This window comes from Phascolarctos cinereus, unplaced genomic scaffold (genome assembly GCF_003287225.1).
Source record: "Phascolarctos cinereus isolate Bilbo 61053 unplaced genomic scaffold, phaCin_HiC Scaffold_1;HRSCAF=81, whole genome shotgun sequence".
Classification (NCBI taxonomy): Eukaryota; Metazoa; Chordata; class Mammalia; order Diprotodontia; family Phascolarctidae; genus Phascolarctos; species Phascolarctos cinereus.
In genome coordinates, this window is record NW_027555514.1 from 15,895,177 (window position 1) to 15,920,243 (window position 25,067).

The 25,067-nt window shown below is 44.6% G+C and overlaps 1 protein-coding gene and 1 long non-coding RNA gene across 10 annotated transcripts in view; one reads left to right on the top strand and one right to left on the bottom strand.

Annotated features, from left to right (window-relative positions):
- Positions 1-11,004, bottom strand: part of OSBPL3 (oxysterol binding protein like 3) — a 146,374-nt gene extending 135,370 nt beyond the window's left edge. For all 9 annotated transcript variants that reach the window (XM_020993236.2, XM_020993237.2, XM_020993240.2 and 6 more), the window contains exon 1: positions 10,698-11,004. The gene's annotated coding sequence lies outside the window, so the exon portion shown is untranslated. The remainder of the gene's footprint in view (positions 1-10,697) is intronic.
- Positions 11,005-11,081: 77 nt separating this feature from the next.
- LOC110213167 (uncharacterized) lies at positions 11,082-24,632 on the top strand. The gene is made up of 4 exons (XR_002325914.2): positions 11,082-11,166; positions 12,015-12,070; positions 17,115-17,194; positions 23,934-24,632. It is a non-coding gene; the product is annotated as an uncharacterized LOC110213167 (long non-coding RNA).
- The last annotated feature ends 435 nt before the right edge of the window (positions 24,633-25,067 follow it).

Sequence of the window (25,067 nt, forward strand, 5' to 3'; positions counted from 1 at the left end):
TGTGTGATCTCAGGCAAATCCCTTTGGCCCCCTGTTCCCTCCTCTGTAAAAATGAGGGCATTGGATGAGATACCTGCCAGCTCTAAATCCAGGATAAAGCCCAGGTGATGACTAAGGTTCTTTCCAGCTCATGACCCGGTGCCTGAACATTCCTTCTCAATCTCAGTCTCATACCCTAGTCACTGTTCCTTCTAGTGTGGGGAATAGAGGAGAGGCGGAGGAGGGAGATGGGCAGAGAAGGGAGGCAGTAGGTGAGGAAGTGGAAAGAACCCCAGAAAACTGTACCCTGGCTCTGGCTGGTCTGGTCTGCTTGCTTCCTGCTCTCATTCTCCCTCCAGACTTGGTTCCTGACTACTTCTTCCTCCATTCTCCAGCTGCCTTCTCACCCCAGAAGATGCCTCCACCCTGGCAGCCTTCTCTCCCTCCACCCTGTGCTTCCTTCTTCTGATTGGTCACTTCCTCCATTTTAAGGAAATGCTCAAACCAGCTATGTTCACTCCTCCATTTCCCCACTGGCTACACTCCGGACTTTCTTGATATATAGTAAGTTCTGAATAAATGCTTACTGACTTGACTTTCTTAGTGTACAGAATGGGGATGCCAGTACTAGTGACCCTGTCTTGTTGTGAGGACCAAACAAGACAATGCTGGTGAAAAGTCTGCATTCGGAAAGTCTGAGTTCACTCTCCATTACACCACACTGCCTCCCTCATGGCTCTCCTTCTAAGCCTCCGCGGAAGAAGAAAATAGAGGTAGACCTGCATTCACAGCCAAACAACCTTACGCTTACACTTTTATTCTCTTCTGTCTCGTATTAAAATTGTTTCTCAAAGTAATGCCATTGGTGAGTTTCTGACCCTTTTCAGAAATAAAGAACCTTTCAGGTCACCCTTCCAGTGCCCAGCCCTTTCTCCCCTACCTAGATTTGGGTTCCACAACCACGGTCCATTCATATTTTCCAACAGCAAAAAACAAACTACGCAGACCGGCACTCCTAGATAATAAATCCATCCTGGCCTTGGGAAATTTGACAAGGCAGTAATTTGATCCTGGACTCTAAATTTGCATGCAGTCAGTATTTAAGATTTCTTTCCTGCCTACTTTCTTTTTTTTTTCCTGCCTACTTTCAAGAGGGCCTGAAGAGGCAAGCATGTCAGCCTGACTCATTCACACACAGTTGGGCAAAGGTTCCAAACTCCATCCAAGGTAAGCGATTTCATTGGTCCCACGACTTAGCTCGGTGAAGTGGCCAAGCTTTCCCCGTTTTTCTCTGGATAACAGATGATGTCTTCAAAACAAAACAATCATCTACACAATGACATTGGCATTTCCCTCTCCAACACCTTTGTCTTCCACTCATGTTTATCAAAGAATGCTTTTGATTTCCATAGAAGAGGAAGAAGCCAAGACCAGCCCACAGGTTAAGGCCTTTTAAAATAAAAATAGGCTTTGTCTAACCCTAGAAAATCCCCTCATTTCCCATGATTCCTCTTCACTAATTCTCTTTTCCAGTCAAACTACCAGCTAGCTGTTCTCTCACATCTACCATTTCATTCCCCATGCACTGCCTGCCCTCCTCACCTCCCTTGAGGAATCCCTGCTTTCCTCCAAAGCATATTCCAGGTGCCCCTGCCTACAAAGCCTTTCCTTCATCCTGCCCCAATGGTAGGGTTCTTCCCTCTGGAAATTGTTTTGCCTTTCCTTATTTGTAGACATGCTGTAAATCTCCTCCCCTGCTCACCAAAGAACAGAAGTGCTTAGAAGTCAGGGAGCCCTCCTCTGGTCCCTGTATCTCCTACTACACCTAGCATGGTTTCTTATACTCACATGGGCCTGCGATCTTATCAGGGTGGACATCCTGTCCAAAAGCAAAGATCGAAGCCCTGTTCGGCTCTCCTCCCTGTCTTCCCCTCAGTGAACCCTGGGGGAGGGAGGGGCCCATCAAACTTGTTGGGGGTGAGGGTCTTCCTCCACACTCCGTGACGTCATGCGGATACCCATGGTGGACACAAATTCGGTCCACTGGTTACTCCTTTCTCTCATCACATGACCAGCCGACAGATTTCTTTTATGATATATTTTACTCCATTCTCATTGCTAATTCTTTGTTTGAGAGGTGCCAGGGACTGCCTAAGCCCACCAGGTCCCTTCCCATTGCCTTCTTAGAGCCTGGCATTTTCAGTTCTTTACAGGTCTAGAAATTCAATGCTGGCAGAGTCTTGGTATTAGCCTGGCAGGAGGAGGTTCGACCCAGAGGAGGTACTGCATTCAGTTGTTGGACTGATGGGGCCAACTGGGAACCAGGAGACTTGGGTTCGAGATCAGGCTTGGCCCTGAGCCATTCACTTAGAAAATCTGAATTCCCAAAAGGCCACCTGGAAAAAACCCAACACACATACATTCCCTTTCCTTCCCGATTCCCTTTAACGCTAGCCCTTCCCATCTGTTGGTTACTTCTGATTTATCCTGTATACATCTATTTTATAGTGGTTTGCATATTGTCTCCCTCATTAGACTGGGAGCTCCTTGAAGGCAGGGGCTACTTTTGCCTTTCTATGTATGCCTAGCACTTAGCACAGTGCCTAGCACACAGTAGGTGCTTAATAAATGTCTACTGGTAGACTGACACACATATCATGCCTTAAGGTTTACAAAGCCCTTTGGCAGACCAACTCTGTGAGTTGTGTAGATTATTATTACACCCATTTTCAAAATAAGAAAAAAAAATGATACTCAGACCTGTGTGTCATAGTTACACAGCCAAGAAGTGGGAGAGTGCTGATTCTAAGCCAAGTGCAAGACCCCAACCAAGTCCTGTGCTCAGAACAACAGTGCTAGAGGCCAGAGAGTCCCTCTCAAATTAGAGAATTTCTATAACGACATCAAACAAGAGGACATCCATTCTTTACTTGGAAAATCCAAGGGAGGGGGAACTCACTGTCTCTGAAGGGGGTCAGTCGTACTTGTGGATGGCTGTTATTATTGTTATTGTATTGATAGTATTTTATTTTTATTTTATTATTACAAATAATAATAAGGAAAGCTGGCAAAGTGCTTTAAAAACACTCTCTCATTTGGTCCTCAGAACAATCCTTTAATTTAGATATGATCATTATTTTCATTTTACAGATGAAGTAACTGAGGATGAGAAGTAAAGTGACTTATCCAAGGTTATACGGCCACTAAGTGTCATGAGTTGAATTCAGGTTTTCCCAACTCCAAGCCTATCCACTGTGCTACCTAGCTGCCTAATAGTAACCATTCCTTCTATCATGCCTACCTCTACATTTTTACATTACCCCCCACCTCCCAACCAGCCCTGACAGCCCTTTACTCCCCATTCTGCCCCTCTGGAGCCAGGCAGAAAATTTTTCTCTTCCCATGATAGCCCTTTAACTACTTGAAGACAATAAGCAAGTTAACATTCTTGGCTTAAGTATGTATGACTGGGCTGCTAGCACTAAATCTGGGATCCCATGGACCAACAAAGCTTTGCACTCCCTGCCTCCAAAGCACTACTGGGTGTGCTCCAGGAATGAAAGGGAAGGATGAGGAAATTAAGATTGCTCAAAAAATTCTGGGTAGAAAGAGATTGTAAAAAAGAGAAAAGGACCCAGATGTACAAAAATATTTATAGCAGCTCTTTCTGTGGTGGCCAAGAATTGGAAATTGAAGGGATGTCAATGAACTGGGGAATGGCTGAAAAAGTGGTGGTATGTGAATGTGATGGAAGACATTGTTCCATAAGAAATGATGAACAGGCAGATTTCAGGAAAAACCTGGAAAGTCTTACATGAACTGATGCAGAGTGAACTGAGCAGAACCAGAACACTGTACACAGTAACTGTAACATGGAGCAACGGCCAACTTTGAAAGACTTAGCTCTTCTCAGCAACACAATGATCTAAGATAATTCCAAAAGACTCATGACGGAAAATGCTATCCACTTCCAAAGAAAGAACTATGAAGTCTGAATGAGTATGGAAGCATACTATTTTTACTTTTTTTGTTTTTTCTTTCTCATGTTTTTTCCCTTTTGTTCCGGTTCTTCTCTCACAACATGAGTAATGTGGAAATATATTTAACGTGATTGTACATGTATGGCCTATGTCAGATTGCTTGCTGTTTTAGGGAGGGAGGAGGGAAGGAAGGGAGGGAGAAAAATTTGGAACTCAACATCTTACAAAAATGAATGTTGAAAACTATCTACATGTAATTGGAAAAAAATAAAATACTACTAGGTACAAAAAAAATTCTGGGGAAGAGAACAGTGCACAGTCATACATTAGTTATATTCTAAAATTTCCTTGGTAACAGCCACGTGCAGCACAGAATCCATTTCCCCAGTATTTCCCAATATTATATGTAGGGATTAGGTTTCTAAGTGAGTCCAAAAAGGTCTACTCAAGTGAGGCTAAAATACTAGGCAGAAGAAAAGCAAACAGTAGCACTGCCAAGCTAGTCATTAAAACAGAAAGCAAGAAGACAAGGAAACTAAGTTTTAAAAATTATATAAAATCAATACTGACACTTAAGAAAGAAACAGGTATCATTCATTGAGGCAATAAATATTGATTTATCAAGAACTCACTTGCTTGGGAACTTGGGAACATCTCAAATTTAGATCACACAGACTCTACCTTCCTAAGGTTTATAGTCCAATATGGATGAAGGCAGCAAGATGGTACAGTGGAAATAATGCTGAACCTAGAGTTAGGAAGACATGAGTTCAAATTCTGCCTCTGATCCATACTAGCTGTGTGACCTTGGCCAAGTCATTTCACCCCTGAGCTTCAATTTTCCCAACTGTAAAATAGGGAAAATATTAACAACTATTTTGGAGTTGTTGTGAAGACCCAATGAAATAACATATGTAAAACACTTTGCAAAGCTGTATAAGTGTTAGGTAAGAGGACAAGATACAAACACAGACTACTAGAGGCATTAAGTGAAGGGTGATAGTAAAGTAAATGGAAACATTTCTGGAGACTATAAAGACTTCTGAGTACTTTGAGGCATTTCGGATCTTTCTGTAATAACTGAATAAAAAAAGACAGAGAGCAGAGAGATAAATGGCACGTGGAGGAAAGACTGACTGAAGAAAAACTAACAGGCATAAGCTTGAAAAAAATAGAGCAAAGGGAGGAAGCACGGAATGTAAAAGGTCTCCTTGAATGTGGTAGGGAAGAGACATCGACTTTAACAGTGCTGCCAGCCAGTAGATGGCACCCTCAACCTAGGACAGCTTGGTTGCTGGATAAACAAGGAAATGGTGAATGGGAAGGAGACAGTATGGGTGACCATGGCCTGTTTGGAGAACAAGATGTCTGGAAGAGCCTGCAACACATTACAAACAAAGTGGAAACGATTTAGAGATATTTTGAGGAGGGTTATGAACAACAGTAGCATCAAAGTCAAACAGAAACCATTTATAAGGAACCTGGGGGCCACCTATTGACTTAGAAAACCAAGTATTAACATTATTGATGCTCTATTGTACTTTTGGTTTTCTTTCTAAAGTATTTCCCAATTGCATTTTGGTCTGGTTCTAGAGCCACACTCAGAAGTGTTTCCTGCCCTGTGATTGACAGCTCTGAACTACATTGTCATTCTTCTACATCAGTATAGACAGTAACACATTGACTAAACAACCAAGGATCGATTATACATCTTGTAGTTTGTTTAGGACCCTTGCTTTGCTGTGAACCTTTGGTTCTGCCTCTAAAGATTAGGAATGGAAGGCAAGGGGAAGGGCCCATACACCACAAGAAAAAATGTGCTTACCAAGAGGCAACAGGCATCCACTTACAGGTCACATCTTCCCACAACTCAGTATACCTGTTCCTCTTCCCTAATCACCTTTTGGCATCAGTTCAGCTATAGTCTTAATACCTATGACCTTGCTTCTCTACCTCCTCCCACTCACCAATAGCTAAACGAGTTCAGCATGAGAGGAAACCTAAATCGATCTATTAAATTTCTGCAATCAAATAAACCATGGAATCTTAGGGGCTGGAATGGGCCTCAGAGGTCATCTTCACTGCCTGTGACTTAGTTTAGTAGAAGGCTTACAGAGAAGGTATCCAAAGATGTTAATTATTCATACCACACCTGTCCTTGTTTACTGAAGATAACAGAGATCTGCTGCAAATATATCCTGATAAACCAGTATCCCGTTTAGCAGGCATGAAGAGAGAGGGTTTGGGATTCTCCTTCAGGTAGCAAGCTAGAGAAATGTGAGCTTTTCTCCCTTTTTTCCTTACTATGAGCCTTGAACGTACCATCCTCCACCAAAGCTCTTCCCCGATGCCTCATGGGTGAGTGCAGATGACCTTGACCATAGAATGAAATCTTTGAGGGTAAGGCCTGGTTTGTCCTGGTCTCTCCAGAGTCTGACACAGGGCCTGGCAGTTAAATGCTTATTGACTGACTGAGTCTCAATGACTATGAAAAGGAGCTAGAACTCTGCAAGGTCCCACTAAACTGGTTTCAACTACTGGCTCAAGACCTATCTCAGAGAACCAGCCCGGCTAAGGCAGAGAGGCTGAGGGCAAGGTGAAACACCAGGGTACAAATAGTTTCTCACTATAAAAACTCATGAAAATGCCATTCAGGCACACATCAAGTGCAACCATGAATCAATAACTATAATCACAACTGTAATAAGAAAACTGAGAATCTATATCTTTTTTTTTAACATTTCAGAAAATAGTATAGATACACACTATGAGTAAGCATTATATGTCTCAACAATGATTGATAAGGTCCTCAGCAACAGGGCCTATTATACTCAGTTAATGCCACTCATTAGATGTGCAAAAATAGTACAACGGTTATAAAACATAGAAAAACATTATCTTGATGAAGGAGGAGTCAGTAGCTACTAACAGAACCGAAGACTCTCCCCAGCACGGGAGTCAGGAAAGCCTGGGTTCAAATTTCATCCCTGACACTTATTAGCTGGGTTGATCACAGACATGTCTATAAAATCCTCTGAACCTTTTTGTTCATTGGTAAAACGGAGAGAGGCTCTGTAGAACCTACCACACAGAACTGTTGGGGGACAAAAAAGAGAAGGTATGTGAAGCACATTGTAGGTGCTGCCTCAATGCTTGAGAAGCAGCCAGGTGATCAGGTAGACAGAGCACTGGACTTGGGAGTCAGAAAGACCAGAGTTCCAATCCTGACTCCAAGAAGTTTTGTGTCACCGTGAGTAGCGGGAACCTGAAACTCAGTTTGCTCTTCTGTAAAATGGAGATAATTGTGGCACCTCCTTCCCAAGGTTATTATGTAGATAGAATGAGATAAAATATGTAAAGTTCTTTGCAAACCTTGAAGCGCTAGATGTGTGTGTATGTGAGTGTTTGAGTGTGTGTGTGTCTGTGTCTGTGTTTGTGTGTGTGTGTGATACTGTTATTAGACATTCTTACTTCATTCTCAACCTTCTTTTGACAGAAATAGTCTGAGGACAAGTCACTAAACTGCTATCATTCTTTTATTTTAACACACTGCGGCCACTACCCAGGTAGATAGCCCACCTGCATTTTGTACCTGAACAAGAACACTGGAGAATGCCAGCTTGGACAGTTCAGACACCATGAAAGAGTCTACTGGGCAATTCCAGCCCCCAAAAGGACAGACAGCAGGACACGGACCACTTCCTGGAGCCCAGGTCACTGTGTCTTGTTCTTTATCTGGGGAGTTTGACAGGAGCTTTTACTATTTTGAAGACAAAAGGACTCTTGTCACTACACGTCTTCAACATGGAGCCTACAATTAATGCTGAATTAGTGGACTTCAGGGGCACCAATGAAGGCTGGCCATAGGGAGTTCAAGTCCTGTTTGTTAACACATGCTGAGTCATGTAGACATGGAGAAGTTAATGTATCAAGGCCCTGGACTCTTTAAGATAATAATAATAATACTAAACAATGTGCCTATATGCATTCAGGAAAGGAGTTTCCTACATTGATAAAATCACAGGTCCACAGCATAAATCTAGACATACTGGGCTGAATGCAAAGCCAAAAGGAGTCAACCAGCACCATGTCATTTTTATGACCCTCCCTCCCCCCACCAAATGAATTAGTTATGAAGGGAACAGTGTAATATTCCTCTCCAGAATAGCCCTCTGGTCCTTATTAAGGACTGGAATTTCATAGCCATATTGGAGATTTAGAGATCATCTCAACCAAACCTTTCATTTGACAAATGACATGATTTGTCCAAGGTCACCAGGCTAGTTAGTGGCAGAATGAGGAGGGACTAGGGTCAAAGGACCGAGGGGTAAATGGAAACTTCTATCTCTCCTCTATGATGTATACAGAGGTTTATACACATGCTTTCTCTCCCCTGTTAGAATGTAAACACCAGAGGCAGCTAGGTGGCACAGTGGATAGAGCATGGGCCCTGGAGTCAGGAGGACCTGAGTTCAAATCCAGCCTCAGACACATAACACTTACTAACTGTGTGACCCTGCGCAAGTCACTTAACCCCAATGCCTAGCCCCCCAAAAAAAAATTAAAAAAGAAAAAAAGAATGTAAGCACCGTGAAGGAAAGGAATGTTTTGGCCTTTCCACATATTCTCAGCAATGCCTGGCAAAGAGCAAGGACTCAGTAAATGCTTATTGGCTAATTGTTCAACCCCTCCAGTTTATAAATGAGGAAACTGAGGCTCAGCAAAGTACAGACTCCTCCAAAGTCGCCTGGTGGCAGAACCCAAATTGGACCTCCCCAGTCCTTAGACTTTAACTCCAGGGTTCTTGCCATATCAGCACACCAAGGGTTCCTGATTCCTACATTCTTATCTTTATCTTGAAATCTAATAACACAATCACACCTTAAATTGCTGACAGGGGCCAACTGTTTACAAAGTGCTTTTACATATGTAGTAGGATTCCAGGCTGGACCTGAGATTTCTCTGAGCCTTAGAAAGTTGTGTAGGGACTGAGAGGGCTGGGCCCTGTATCATGCAGTCAGAGTTGAGACTCCAACCGAGGCTTTCTGTCCTCTGAGGCCAGCTCTCTCTATCCATGACACACATGTAAAGGGGGTCGGGGCTTAATACACATTACTCAGAGTTTCAGGAAGAGACAGACAAGGGCTACCCAGGATGGGCAGGCAGGAATGGGTTATGAACTCTGTCCTTGCTGGAAATACTAAAATCTATGAGCTCAGGAATGGATCCAGGCTCCCTTCATTAGGTTCTCCAAGCAGCCAGCCCTGGGGAATTAGCAGGGAAGGCAAATCTCAGAAAGGTGAAGAGATGTGGTTCACCTGGCCACCTCCCTGACTCCCGCATCTCCAGACCCACCCACTGTACAAGGAAGTAACCAGCCCCTGGGATCAGACACCCCATGACTTCTCTGGTCTCCCTGGTTCTAAGGTTAGGTCCCTGGGTAGGCTCATGTGGTGGGTTTGGCTATTGCCTCAGGCCAGAGGCCAAGCTTATGGGAATGAAGATGGGGAAAATCAGAGATGGCAAGCTGGGGAAGGGGGAGGGCAGAAAACCAAGCCTTATGCAAGCATTTTCCTCCCTAAGTCACTCACCAAAGCAATTTCAACCTCCTTCAAGACCTCCAGCAAAGTATTAATGAACCAGCAAAGCCTCCACAAGGTAAATGCGACAACCTGAGGTCACACAGCCCTTGATAGGAATAAGAGCGTGGATTTGGCCTTCTCAAACCCTAAGGAAGTAGGTCGAGTCCAGGGTGAGCTAAGGGTCTGACCAGGTACCACTGCCTTCTAAAGGAGACCAGACTGAGGATGGAGAAGACATAGGTTGGGAGGTTGGGGGGGGGGTGCCTCCGGTTAGGTTACAAAGAAGAGACAACAACATCAAAGGTTGCACTTAGCTCGGGATTCCCAAGATGCCCGGCTGCATATGTTCCGAAGCAAGGGGAAAGCCCCAAAGGGGAGCCCATACCAACCACGCCCCAGAAAGGTCTGTTTTCTGCACTATGAATGTCTGAGCCAAGGATGAGTTTGGGGAAATGGTGGGTCGTGCAGCCGGGATCCTAGTACGGGTCATCCCCAGCAGGAGGCACACCTTTTCTTTGGGGCAGGGTGGGGCATCTCATGGGCACATGCCAGGTCCGCCAATCCGGAGGATATGGGAAATACCCTGGGCTCAGACCCTGAATTCCCGAGATTGCTAGTGCACGGCGGACCCTCCCCTCTCCACCCCGGCGCGGCGCTCCGTCCCCACCCCCACCCCATGGAGGCAGCGAAAGCTGGGCACCTCGCCCCCAGAGAGGGATCTATAAAGAAGCTGCCAGTGCCTTGGCATCCGGCATGGGGCAGGGGGGCCTCCAGCCTGGTACGGCTCCTACACCTCTGCCCACTTCCTCCCAGCGCATCGGTGCCCAGGGACGAGCTATCTGCAAGGCGGCTCCCGTGGCCCCGGCGGCAAGGATCGGGGGCCGCCCCAGACTCGGCTGCGGCTGCTGTTCTGGCCCCTACCGGCGGCAGCCCCGCGGGCGGGGGCGCCAGCTGGCTCAGACTAGGGGGAGTAAGTCAGCCGGCTAGGAAGGCAGACTCGGAGACGTCCAGCCAGGGCGAGCGCCCTGGGCTCTCGTCCTCAGCCCGGATCGAGCCTGGTTGTGCCTGGGTCTTGGCCCCGGCGCGGGCCCTGGTTCCGTTCCCAGCTCACCCAGCCCCCACTCCAAGCCCGACACCGTCCCGGGCCCCCGCTTACCTGCCTGCCCGTAGCCGCCTCGGGCGCCCGCCGAGGCCAAGGTTAAAAGCGCCTGGCAGGAAGGCAGCCGAGGAGGCGCGCGCCTCTGGCCATCGTAGCTTGCCTGGACTTGGGGCCCGGCCCAGCGGCCGTGGCCACTGCCCCTCTCGGCTCAGCCGGGCCGAGCCACGCGCTTCGCCCCTCTCGCACCCGGGGCCGACGACGCCAGCGGGGCCAGCAGTGCCAGCGCGGGCAGCCAACTCCCAGGCAGCGCCCCTGGCTTTGGCCACAACTTCTTTGCAAGCTCAGCCTGGCCTGGCGGGCTGGGGAGGGCGGAGCCCGACAGACTGGGGGCGGGGGCCCACGGGGCCGAGGGCGGGGCCCGAGCACCCAGTGGGGCCGAGGCACGCGCTCTGCCACCAATAAGGAAGGAGGGGCGAGAGGATTCCATGACGGAGTACAGGGAGCTCTGGCCTCTCCCTGGGGTCAGGTAGGGGCAGAGGTGGAGGAGGTGGAGTAGGGGTCCGCGGATCGCAGGATCCTAGATCCGGAGCGGGTAGGGACCCCGGAAGCCACATAGTCCAGTCCATTCATTGCACAAATTGGGACATTAAGACCCACAAAGGTGAAGCGATCACCCAGGAAGTGAGCATCAGAGGTGAAATTTGAACCCAGGGCCTCTGAGTCCAGGCACAGTGTTCTTTTCACTGTACGTGGCTGGAGGGGTAGGTTTGGGGGTAGGGTTATCCCTCTTAGGGAAAGAGGGGCCACCAGAGAGACAGATGTAGAGGGAGGAGACAGATATGGGCCAGAAGAGTTGTTCGGGGTGAAGAGAACGTTTGGAATATCCCCAGGGCCAGATGTGGCATCCAGAGGTGATGCGCGGGCAGATTGTTGAGACGGGAAATGATGTGATAAAACTGGAGGCAAGAGGGAGAATTAGGGGGTAGGCAGCTGTGGGCACAGAGGGAGCAACAGATGTGGCGAAAGAGATTCGAAAGAATGAAGATGTGGGGGCCACTGGCTCAGATCTGAGAGTCGCTTTACCCTGTAAAAACTCTGTCTGTGTGTGTGTGCGCGCGCACGTGTGACAAGGGAGGGAGATCAATAGGATGGTGTGTCCAGCAGCTCATAGGCTAGTTGGGGGGCAGGAAGGAAAATCCAGATGTGCCTAAGGCATTTACAAACCTCAAAAGATCCCCCCACTACCCAAGCGGGGGGAAGAGGACAGGAGGGAGGGGCAATGGAACTTCCGTTTCACTACTGGAGGCAAGGTTCTTCCCTTCCTGGAGTCAGTCTCCTTATCCCCATTCCCATTCCCATTCCTGCTTTCTCCAGGACACTTTAGTTTTGAGCTGTGATGCCTCCTTCACCCCCATGCGGAAGGGATCGAGGTAAGGACAAACCAGGGCGTGCCTGAGTAGCCAAAGTGGGCAAGTTCACCAAGGACAGGCTGCCGGCATCGGCAGATTTCAAATCAAAGGATTTTAGGATCGGAAGTCCACTTCCCCACCTTCGGGAAGTCCTGTGCTGTACCTCCTTATAGAGCGCAAGTAATGTGCGTGCACGCGGTCTCTGTTTCTCTCTCTCTCTCTCCCCCCAAAGGGTTAACTCTAACACCACCCCTGGCGCCCCCCACTTCCACCCCTCTGTCTACCCGGGTTTAAGCTCTGCCTTATCTCACCTCGAGTCTTTGAACAATCGCTGTGGGATTCTTTTCATTATATAAGGAAGGAAAACCTTCCTTCTTCCCTCTCCCACTCCTCTGTCCATCTCCACCCCTTGTCTATCTCTGATTCTGTCTGTCTCTTTGTCTCTCTGTCTGGCTCTGCCCCCCTCTCCCCCGCTTTCTATTGTCACTAAATCTCTTCCTCTGGGTACTCACTGGGAATCCTGCCACCGCCGGCTGTTGGGGAAAGGGAGGGCTTATATCCCAAAGGGAAGTATTTACGTGACAGCATTGATGGGAATAGCATAGAATGCCTGGGGTGTGTGTGTGTGTGTGTGTGTGTGTGTGTGTGTGTGTGTGTGTGTGTCTGTGTAATGATTTCCTCATAATGGAATGCTTTCTTGTCAAGATTATGCTTTTCCAGGACTGTGCCCTACCTGTCCAAAGGAGACCGAAAAGCACCAGGTAGTCACTGTACATTTTCTCTTATAAACCAGGTGACAGTCTCTGGCCCTTTAAAAAAAATGGCCAAACTCCGCGCCCCCCCCCCGCCAAAATTTGGCCCCACGAACAGCTCATTATTCCTGAACAAGCTTATTAATGCTCTAAAATTAGCATTCTCCACTGAGTTTTGTTTTTAAAAGTAACAATCTAAAAGTCTAAAGGGGGTAAATCACTGGTTCCAAACTGGAAAAAAACAGTTCCTGGGATTCTGCTTCTCCAGCTGTTGCATTCCCTTTTCTAGGTTCTCACACTATTGTCAGTCTTCAGAGGGGCTCCTTTTCTGAGAAAATAGTATTTGTTGCTTCAGGAATTCTCTCAACTTTCCAATCAATATTTTAGATAGTTTCAGAACCAGTAGAAACTATACTTTTCACATGTAAAATATAAGACATGAGAAGTATATCTGGTACATGAATGGTCCAAAATTTGAACTAGATTGTCTAATTGGGATCTAGTGGAAAGAGCTGAATCAGAGTAAGTGGAACTAGATTCAGACCCTGGCTCTGCCTGTTACTGGCTATGTGACCTTGAGCAAGTCACTTAATCTAGATTTGGATTTAAATCCAGGTTCAGATCCAAGACAGAAATGAAGGAGTCCCTTGTTTATTTTGTGCCCCACTCTCCGTGACCCCATTTGGGGTTTTCTTGGCAAAGAGCCAGGAGTAGTTTGCCATTTCCTTCTCAAGTTCATTTTACAGATGAGGAAACTGAGGCAAACAGGGTTAAGTGACTTGTTCAGAGTCATAGATGCAAGTGCCTGAGGCTAGTTTTGAACTCAGATCTTCCTGATTCCAAGTCTGGTGCTCTATCTACTGAACCACCTAGCTGCCGAAAGAGCTTATATTTTGTTAAAGGAAATAACATGTACAGATACAAGCATATACAAAATAAATATGAGGGACTTGGGGGGGGCAGAGAAGCGGTGGCAGCTGGGAAAAGACTTTGTATAGAAAGGAGTCCTTGAGCCAATTTTCTTTTCTTTTTTTAATTAATTATTTTATTTTTAGTTTTCAACATTCACTTTTATGAGATTTTGAGTTCTAAATTTTTCTTCTCTCCCTTCACTCCCCTCTCCCCAAGATGGCATGCCATGTGATATAGACTGTACATGTACAATCCTATTAAACATATTCCCACATTAATCATGTTCTGAAGAAGAATCAGAACCAAAAGGAAAAACCATGAGAAAGAAGAAACAAAAAACAACAAAAGAAAGAGAAAATAGTATGTTTCAATCTGCATTCAGACTCCATAGTTCTTTCTCTGAATGTGAATAGCATTTTCCATCATGAGTCTTTTGGAATTGTCTTAGATCACTGCATTACTCAGAAGAGCTAAGTCTAACAAAGCTGGTCATCACACAATGTTGCTGTTGCCGTGTACAATGCTGAGCCAGCTTTGAAGGAAAGTAGGGGCAAACAGGTATAGACATACATTAGGCATTGAGTGATATGGTCAGGTGACACAGTAAAGTGGGGAATATTGTTTTGGGACTCATCTATATAGAAGTGAGTATTGAACCAACTCATAGGAACAGAAGACCTTAACAAGAAAAGGAATATGCTCAGTTGTGTCCAATCATTTGTGACCCCTTTGGGGGAGTTTTCTTGGCAGAGGTGCTGGAGCAGTTTGCCATTTCTTTCTCCAGTTCATTTTACAGAGGAGAAAACTGAGGCAAACAGGGTTAAGTGACTTGTCCAAGATCACACAGTTAGTAAGTGTCTGAGGCCAGATTTGAACTCTAGAAGATGAGTCTTCCTGACTCCAGGTCCAGTGATCTATCCACTGCACCACCTAGCTGACCTATGCACATCTGCAGCTTGCCTGAAATTGAGAGTTTTTGAGAATTGGCAGGAAGAGGCAGGGAATGGAGGGGTTGGACTATACATCAGAGTTAGGACTTGAACTCAGCTCTCCATCCATCACCCTCTAAGACTTTAGTTGAAGGCTTCTGAAGTATTCTTGGACTAAAATGTCATGACCAGTAGCTAACGTCAAGAGGAGGGTCTCCATACTCAGCCTCCCTAACTGATCCTAGAATGACACACAGACTGCCTGCACCGGCCTGGGCCCAGAAGGCTTCCCAGACTGAAAAGAGCTGCTAGAGCTTGTGACCCCCAAGCCCAGGGGCGGCCTCAGAGGGAGACTTGAATTGAGAAAGTGCTGGATGAAAAGACGGCGGAGGGAAGGGGATGCAAAGTCACATGCTTATTACTTGGGTGATGCAGTTAACAAGGAGAGGTCACTTCACACTGTTTGCCTCAGTTTCCTCATCTGTAAAATGAACTTGAGAAGAAAATGGCAAACCATTCCTGGATCTTTGCTGAGAAAATCCCAAATGGGGTCACAGAGAGTTGGACACAAAATGAACAGTCATCTCTGGACCTCCCCAGAGATCTGATCAGGTCACTCCTCTGCTCATACCTCTTCAATGGGGCAGCTGGGTGTCATAGTGAATAGTGCATGAGTCCAAAAGACTCATGATGGAAAAGGCTGTCCACGTCAGGAACCAGGAAGTCTGAATGCAGATGGAAGCAGACTATTGGCTCTCCTTTTCTTTTGTTGCTTTGTTTTATTTCTTTCTCGTGGTTCCTCCCATTAGTTCTAATTCTTCTATACATTATGACTAATGGGAAAATATGCTTGATATGAATGTATAAGTAGAGCCTATATCAGATTGCATGCCATCTTGGGGAGGGGGAGAAAATGTAAAACTCAGAATCTTATGGAAGTGAATATTGAAAACTAAAAATAAATAAATTTTTTTTGAAAAGACCTGCATTCAAATATGACCAAAGATACTTACTAGCAAGTCACTTAACCACTGTCTGCCTCAGTTTGCTCACCTGTAAAATGGGAATAATAACAGCACCTTCCTCTCAGAGTTGTTGTGAGAATCAAATGAGATATTTGCAAAGCACTGGCACATAGTAGGTGCTATATACATGTTAGCATTAAGATTATCCATGACTTTATTGCTTACCAGGGCAGCTAGGTGGTACCACAGTGCACAGAGCACTGGACCTGGAGTCATAAAGACTCCTCTTCCTGAGTTCAAATCTGGCCTCAGACACTTAGGAGCTGTGTGACTGACCCTGGGTGAGTCACTTCACCCTGTTTGCCTCAGTTTCCTCATCTGTAAAATGAGCTGGAGAAGGAAACGGCAAGCCATTCCAGTATCTCCGCCAAGAAAATCCCGAATGGGTTCATAAAGGACAGACACAACTAAATGACTAAAGAAGAATACAAACAATTGCTTACCAAGTAGAGGCTACTTCCTCATGTCGTGCTCCATGCAGAGCAGGCATTTAACAAACGTCTGTTGATTTATACTTTTGTTACATGTCACCTAATTCTTAGGATAACCCTGCCTGCAGAATCCCGAGCCTACAGTACCCAGACTTGGCAAGTTCACACTTGCAAAAGTTCTCCATAGGCTTTCTTTGGTTCCTCTTTACCATTACTGTATTTCCCCTATTCCTTAATATTCTAAAATCAGTCCTGTTGACCTACATCTAAAAGAGAACTCAGAAACATTTTGTTACCACTGTTAGGGAAGTGAAGCAACCGCACATGCAAGAAGGAGGCAGTACCTGCTACCCTCAGACTTTATGAGAGCACCGGTCTCTCTCTCACCCGGAGATTTCTTGTAGCCAGCTTACAAATGCAAAGCGAGCCTAGACTTTGGGACTGGTATTTTTTACACTGGACCCATACCGCCCAGCTGATAAGACCATGAGCAAAAGAACCAGGTGAAGTCTGCGAATGGCAGAAAAATGCAACCCTGGAGAATTTGGTCACCCAAGTACCTTTTCCTATGTCCGTTTTTGTGCTGCCCTGTTGTGGGTGTCCCTGAGGGAGAGACTTGTATGCTGTATTATTGTCTGTATGTGTCTAGAGGCACAGTATGCAACAGAGGGCTTGACTAGTGATGTTGCTGTAGCATGTGCTCATTGATAATTGTTCCCTTGATAATACTTCAGTTATAGAATTATAAGAAAATAAATCTAGAACTAGAGGGCTCCTCAGGTGGACCTATCTACTCTCTTATGTAGGCTGTATGACAGCCTATCTGACGTAACAGTCAGAGGTCATGGGACCCTGACACTCTGGCTTCAGCATTCTCCATTTTAATCAATCTCTTTACACATTCTCTTTACCCTGATTTCAGAAATGGAAAGAGGGGCCCTCTGAGTTGTATCTAGTTAACCAGTTGCTGAATTGTTTATTTCACCCGTGTGTTAATTTCTCTTCTCCCCCTGCAGTTGTTACAACTTGTTTAGTGTTGCTATAATCAAAAGAGAAACATCCTGATTACTTCAGTGTAATTCCCCATTGATCCAAGGTAACTGCAAATTTCATTTTGAGATTAAATTAGCGCTTCTGGGAGGTAACTGTAACTTATTTGCTCTGTCTCTGATGTCTGTTAAAGTGTGAGCTCACTTTCTGAAATTGAAAACAAGCCTGTCTCTGAACCAGCTTCTCTTAGCATCAAGAATACCTAGAGACAATGAGTTTTCATTAGGTTAATGTAACTTCGAAGGAGGAGGAAATGAAGGGCAGAACAGAGAATTAAGTCAGCTTATGGAAAATATTTTTATCAAGGGAAGAGAGGCAGTATGGTATATTGTATAGTGCATTGGTCCTAAAGTCAGAAAAGGGTATGGCATCTTGGGCACATCTGGCCTTACTCTCCTCATATGTAAGATAATAAAAAATAGCCCCTACACTACAGGGTTGTTGCAAAAATCAGATGAGATAATTTAGGTAGGATGCTTTGCAAACCTCGAAGCAGTATAAAAATGTCAATTCATAGTGTTACTGTGGTGTGCAAAATAGACTGTAACCTTTAGACATTAAAACCCCCACTGGGAGAGTTGTGATACCGGCTGAATCATTTACTCATTGGTGGAGAAGACATTCTTCCCAAATGTAAGTGAATAATTATTACTTTATTAACTCATGCAACCACGCTTGAATCATAAGGTTATAGATTTGGAGCTGAAAGGGATCTCAGAGGCCACCACCACACTTTACAGAAAAGGAAACTGAGGCCCAAAGAGGTAGGTATTAAGTGGCAGAGGTCCTCTCAAATTCAGCACCCTGTCCACTGCAATCGGCCACCTCCAGAAGCACTGATCTCCAAGAGATCTGAACTCCATAAATATTTATTAGACAAGCAGGGAAAAACCTGAAGGAGCATGACCTCTGGCCATAGAGAAGAGAACCAACCACAGATCCAGGGGAGAATTAGACCTGGCAGTTGTGATTTGACTCATGAAGAGGAATAGGTCCAGGGTGTAAAGCTAAGCAACATATTCCGAGCAAAAGTTACTGTGCCCAAGGGGAAGCAGAATGACAACATTGTGAGAAGAAAAGGACATCAGGGAGGTTTGAATTGTCTTGCCCACATGTGTTCCCTATATCTGTGCCAGCTAGCATACTCCAAGTTGGTGTCCACTCTTCCCACTGACATTGTGTGTTTTTGTGGGAGAATGTACCTCAATTAAATGAGAATATTTGTAAACATTCTTCTAAGCCATTTTAGTAAATGCTTTTGCTTTGAACAAAGATGCAATTAGCTTAGTCAGTCAGTAAGCATTTATTAAGCACCTTCTCTATGCCAGTGTTTACCACAGTAGGTGCTTAATAAATGCTTACTGATTGTGTTAATTTTGACTATTGAAGCACACTGGTGGGGGCTCAAGTGCTATAGTGTAAGGACTACCGACCCACAGAGTGCCTTTGAACCTGATGTAGTAGCCATCCTCTGCAGCAGTGGTGTCAAACTCAAATAGAAAGGGATCTCTGCCACTCATACTGACTTAGAAAAACACAAATTAACATGATCTGTATTGTATTTTTTTTTTGTTAAACATTTCTTGCTAACATTTTCATCTAGTGCCAAACACATTCAGGAGGTTGTGGCTAAGGATCCCACCCCTAATTACCTCTCCTTTCTGCCTCCTTCTGAGACATCATCTACTGTGCTGAGGAGGGGGAGGGCATCCCTTAGTAGAGAACCAATTCATTTCACTATCGCTACCCATAAACAATAACAACAACAGTAGGTAGCATTTATATAGTGCCTACTATATGCCAGGCACTGTGCTAAGCACTTTACAAAAATTATCTCTAAACCTCACAAACACCTATGTGAGGTAGGTGCTAATGTGATTCCTATTGTATAATTGAGGAAACTAAGGCAGATGAGTTAAGTGACTTGCTCAGAGTCACACAACTAGTAAATATATTATTGTTTTCTAGAACAAACCCCAAAATCTGAAATAGTTTTAGAAAGAAATTTGTTAGGTCATTTGGTAGAGAAGGGTGAGCTGGAAAGGGGGCATGGCTCCCTCTCGTCTGGTCTCTGAAAGGCGTATATTATGTAGAATTTAGACAAGGGTGGCTGCACGCAAACCACATGTGTGTAGTGAAGCAAAGTTGCCAAGAGAGAACTTGAAAGCAAGATTGAGATAGATTCGAGGAGCTGCAAACATCCAATGAAATCTGGATGAACCCCGAACAAGAAGTGGGTGTGGAGACCCCAGAACAAGCACACTTTGTGTGGAGCCAACATTCCTAGAGAGTTACTAGGGTCAGATGACGTTCTGGGTGTGGACAACCTTTAATCACCTAGGTTGGATTTAAGCAGTAAAATAATTTTACCTGAACAACGTAATAATTGTACAATGAAATTTCCCACACAGTCTAAGGTTAGATTTGAACTCAAATCTTCTTGACTATGGGCCCTGTACTCTCTCCACTACCTCTAAACAAATTAATTAAATATTTTTTAGATTGCAAGTTGGGTAGGTAACCCCAATGGGGGCACCACTGTCACATTTTAAAATCTCTTTGCCTGGGCTTTGGGGCTAGACTCTGGTTTCAGGTTGATTAACCCACATTCAGATAGTACTTTTCTCACACAACACTTGGGGGTTTGGTATAGGGCAAAGGAGCTGATTTCAAGTCACAAGACCTGGGTTTGAATCCTGTGCCTGTCATTTACTACCTGTGTTACCGTGGACAAGGAACTTGCCTTCTCTCTACCTCAGTAACCTCATCTATCAAACTATATGCAGCAGTCAGAGCCCCATAAAATCAGATAACAAAATTCATAGAAGATCCATTGTGGTTGTCGAGTTGCTTTTTAGTTACGTCCATGACCCCATTTGGGGTTTTCTTGGCAGATACTGGAGTGGTTTGCCATCTCCTTCTCCAGCTCATTTTACAGATGAGAAATAAGCAAATAGGATAGAGTGACTCACCCAGGGTCACACAGTTGGTGTCTGAGGCTGGATTTGAACTCAGGGAATTGAGTCTTCTCGATTTTGGCTAAGCAGTCTATCCACTGTAGTGCCTCCTAGCTGCTGCAGTCCTGTACTACCTGTATAATTGTCAGTTAACATTTTGGGACCTCAGTTTCCTCATCTGTCAAATGAAAAAGTTACAGTAGATGGCCTCTAAGCTCTATTCTGACTCTAAATCTCTGATCCCTTGCCTTTATTAACTCTAAAACCAGCAAACAAACCATGGATATCACTAAATACTAGCTCTTACAAAGCTCTTCTAACATCATTTAAAATTCTTCTTTCTCCAACTACTCAGTCCTAGTAGCAGGTGCTTTTACTATATTTCCAATTCACACTGAACACTAAACAATTCCTGATATGACCCCTTAAGATTTGCAAAATGCTTTGTATACATTGTCTCATTTGAGCTATCAAACAACCCTGGGAGGTGGAGACTGCGGGGCTTAATATTTACCCCCATTTTAGAGATAAGGCAACAAGAGTTCAGAGAGGTTATGCTATCTGTCCAACATCACACAGCTAGGAAATGTCTGAGGTGAGATTAGAACTTAAGTCTTCTGATTCCAGATCTGGCCCTTTCTCTTCCTGGCCCACACTTTTTCCCACTTTTGTAACCTGGAGCACAGAGTTGAAGAGCCTTGCTGAGGGTCACCCACCAAAGGGTGGACAAAGTCTTGGATCCTCCAACCTGGGAGTGACCCTGGTCCTCTCTCTCTTTCTCTCTCTGTCTCTGTCTCTCTATCTCTGTCTCTCGCTTCTCTTTCTTCTTCTTCTTCTTCTTCTTCTTCTTCTTCTTCTTCTTCTTCTTCTTCTTCTTCCTTCTTCTTCTTCTTCTTCCTTTTCTTCTTCTTCTTCTTCCTCTCTCTGTCTCTCTCTATCTCTTCTCTTCTCTTCTTCCTCTCTCTGTGTCTCTTTTCTTCTCTCTGTGTTTCTTTCTCTGTCTCTCTGTCTCTTTTCTTCTCCCCTCTCTCTATGTCTGTGAATGTCTGTCTGTCTGTCTCAGAGGCTTTAGGCTCTCTTGGGCATTTGCGTACTCACTGAGCATTCTCTGAGCTGAGGACTACTGGAGGATTCTTTTTGCCCCAGTCAGCTGGTGGATAGAGTGTTGGACCATGAGCCAGAAAGATCCAAGCTCAAATGTGACCTCAGATACTTACTACTTATGTCACCCTGGGCAAGTTACTTAACCCTGCTTGCCTCCATTTCCCCATCTCTAAAATGAGCTGAAAAAGGAAACAGCAAAACACTCCAGTCTCTTGGCCAAGAAAACCCCAAATGGGGTCACAAAGAGCTGAACACGACTGAACAATTGGGAGAATGGGGACAGAAGATGTAGCATCTTGAAAGTTAAAACAACAACCACCACGAAAACAGAATGAGCGTACCTGCATGAGAAAGAGCTATTCCTTCTGCTCGAGTGCTGGGCACAGAGGCAGGAAGACTTGGGTTCAGGTCTCACCTGTGATACTTAATAACTGTGTGATCCTGGGCAAGTCATTTTTCTCTGCATCTCAGCACTTGTCTCATTAGGTCGCTGCGAATCTCTAACGAGATCATGCCTATATATGACAGCTTGAAGCTATCCACCTGTCTGTTGTTATACTAACCTGTGTGCCATTTGGGAAAGTGTTGAATGGGCCCAGCACCAAGGCTGCGTGTTTGCCTTGGCTAGATAGGATGTTTCTTTCTTCTCCCAGGTGGGGGAGAAATAGATATGAGCATAATGAAATCAGTCAATCAGTCAGTGACAGCATTTATTAAGTGCTTACTATTCATCAGATGCTGCGGTGAGTGTTGGGAATGTAAAGAAAAGCAAAGACACGGGCCCTGGCCACAAGAGCTCAGAGTGTAATGGGAGAGACAGCAGGTGTATGTATACATACTGCTGTTTGTTCTTTGTTCTCAAAGAGGACCATGACATCAGTGAGGTGATGCCATGACATGCAAGTGAATTGATTTCAGTGAGGGAGGTCTGGGCAAAGTCACCAGCCTCACTTTCTCCTCTGGAGCCAGCTGGATCAAGGGACAAAATATAAATCAGGATGACTGGAGATGGCTCCCGCATGCAGTGGAGACCCTGACCTATTTAAGCTAAGGTCTTTAACGTGTCTCAGTTTGACTAAGGCAAAGCTTATTCAGTGATTAAGACTAGGTGTACATGTAAATACACAAATATGTGTAAGATGTATACAGAATAAATAGCATCTTTATTAATGCAGAATAGAAATTACAAACAAGGAAACAGCTCACCAGGACAAAAGGAAATGGGTCTATGAAACCACCATTAAAGTATCCAGATTAATTAACATCCATGCCTGGCAGCCAACCCGGGCTTGTGTCTAGAGTCATGTATTAATCTACCCCACTGTGGTGGGCTGATGTCATGAGTCTGTGACTGATGAACTCATTGGAAACTTGTCTGATATTTACATGTACAGGTCTCATCTGCCTTATTCAATTGTAAGCTCTTTGACCATAGGGATAGATCTTTTTCCTCTTTTGTATCCCTGGCACCCTATACAGTGACTGGCACATAGATCAATAAATGTTTGTTGAATGAATGAACGAGGAAACTGATGCATGAAACAACAACAACAAAGAGTAATACTTCTAAAATTTAAAAAGGAGAACAGATTGGGAAAAAACAAATTTATGTTGATCTGTCAGTTGAAGGCCTCATTTCTAGAACCTATAAGAAACTGACACATATCTGTAAGACTCATGCACACTCTCTCTGATGCAATGGTCAAAGAATAAAACTGATCATTTTTGAAGAATGAAATGCGAACTGCTAATGACCATGTAAAAAAGCCACTCGAGGTCTCCAAGTATCTGATAAATGCAAATTGAGACAGCTTAAAGATAATGTCTTCTACCCACCAGAACAGCAAAAATGATCAAATTCAATGTTGGCTGGGCAACAGGCTTTCCGTTAATAACAACTGACATTCAAATAAGACTTTAACGTTTGCAAAGCATGTTATATCCATTATCTCATTTGAACCTCCCAACGACCTGGGGAGGTAAGTGCTAGAGGTATTTTTATTCCTATTTTATAGGTGAAGAGAAAGAGGCTCAGAGAGGTTGGTGTCCATGGTCACACAGTTGCTGAGATGGGCAAGTTGTGTAGTACTGAGACTCATGCAATGTGGAATAATTGAGGGCAGGACCCTCCGCATAAGTGCTACCAAGGTGCCTTGTTCGGGGTGGGGCTGGATGGTCTCTGAAACCCTTTTCAAATTGAACATTGTATGTTTCTCTGATCTGTTGCAGAATACAGCCATAAATCTCACAAGACACAAATGTTAGCATAGGTTCTAATCTGTTACCATAGAAGGAAGGCCGACGTCAAAGAAATCACAGATCATTTGATCATGTGGCTATCTTGCAGTATTTACAAGAAGGCTCAGAAATGTTAAGTAATTTGCTCATAGTTAACAGAACTGATAAACATCTAAGGAAAAATTAAGCTCAGGTTGATGTTGATTCTAAGATCAGCTGACTCTGGTCACCTCTGTACAACCCACATTGTTGATGGGACTAGAGACAACTAGATGCAAACTTGCTGAAGAATATATAATGAAAAAATGCATATGTATGTGTATGTGTGTTATGTAGAATATATAATGAAGAAATAGTGAGAGCCGACGAACTGATCTTACTCTGACTCAGAACAAACATCATTAGGACTTTACCCTATAGGTGGTGGGAGGACTGAAGGAATTAGCTCTATGAAAACATTCACAATTGCTTTATTTGTAATAACAGAACAATAACCAAAAACCACGGCAGCAACACCTGAACTGGAAACAACCTACATGTTCAATGACTACAGAAAGGCTGAATAAATTCGGATATTTTAACATGATGAAATATGATGGCAATGTAAAGATGACATATGTGAACAATTCAAAGAGCTACCGAATACTTGTAGAAAGAGACGCTGCAGAGCCAGAATTGCCTCCGCACTGATGACAAAACTAAGAGGAAGAAAAAGGGGAAGAAAAAAAAAAGCTCAAGGTAACAGAGTCTCTGAGGGACTCCGAAGGGCACATAGAGCAATTATTTCCTTTGTTTGTTATTGGTTGCTCTGTTTTGATTTTATTTGGTTAAGATGCACATTGTAACCAAGGCAGGGTGACTGGGACTCTGTCTCAGGGCACCAGCATTTAGAAGGTGCCAATAAAGTTTACATTCTTTTGGCAGCAGAGAAGCACCTGCATCTAATTAGTGACACCAAGTCAAAATCAAAAGCTACCAGATGACTCATTTCCCCCCCAATACAGGCCTCACCCCTGGTCAGCTTCTTCAAGCCTCAGTTCCACCCCCTCTGCTCTGATCCCACCCACAACCTTCCTGGCTGTAGCATGTTGTTCCAACGTTTCTATCTCCTCCTGTTACATCTCCCACTCCTTGTATCCCAGGGTCTCTTCCTAATTCCTCAAATGAATTTGCTTCCTAATTTGATTTGAGGTCAAGTTTCATGTTGCTTGTCCCAGATGGATTTGTGAAGCTCATCCTCGGCACCAGAATTTCATTTTCTTTGCATGGTTTTATTCCTTATTTTCTGTGCATTTGTTTGTGTGCTTTTTAAAATGATGATTAAGTTTGTTTTTTCAAAAGAAAAAGAAAAAGAGAGAAATAGACGTTGAAAGCTCCAGGAAGTCACGCTTCCTGCCCAAGTCACATTCCCTAGAACTTGCTACCCAGATTTCCTCAGCAAATCGCTGGAGTCTAGATTCCCATCCTCCTCTGGCAGCCGTGCAGAGCAAAGACTTGGTACCAGGCAACAACAAAAACACAGCATGTTGGGAATAATTTCTGGTCTCCCCCTTCCATTTTTCTTATTGTCTGGGGCACCATTCGCCTTCCAGCTCTCCAGGCACCTCCTCTGAGACTTGT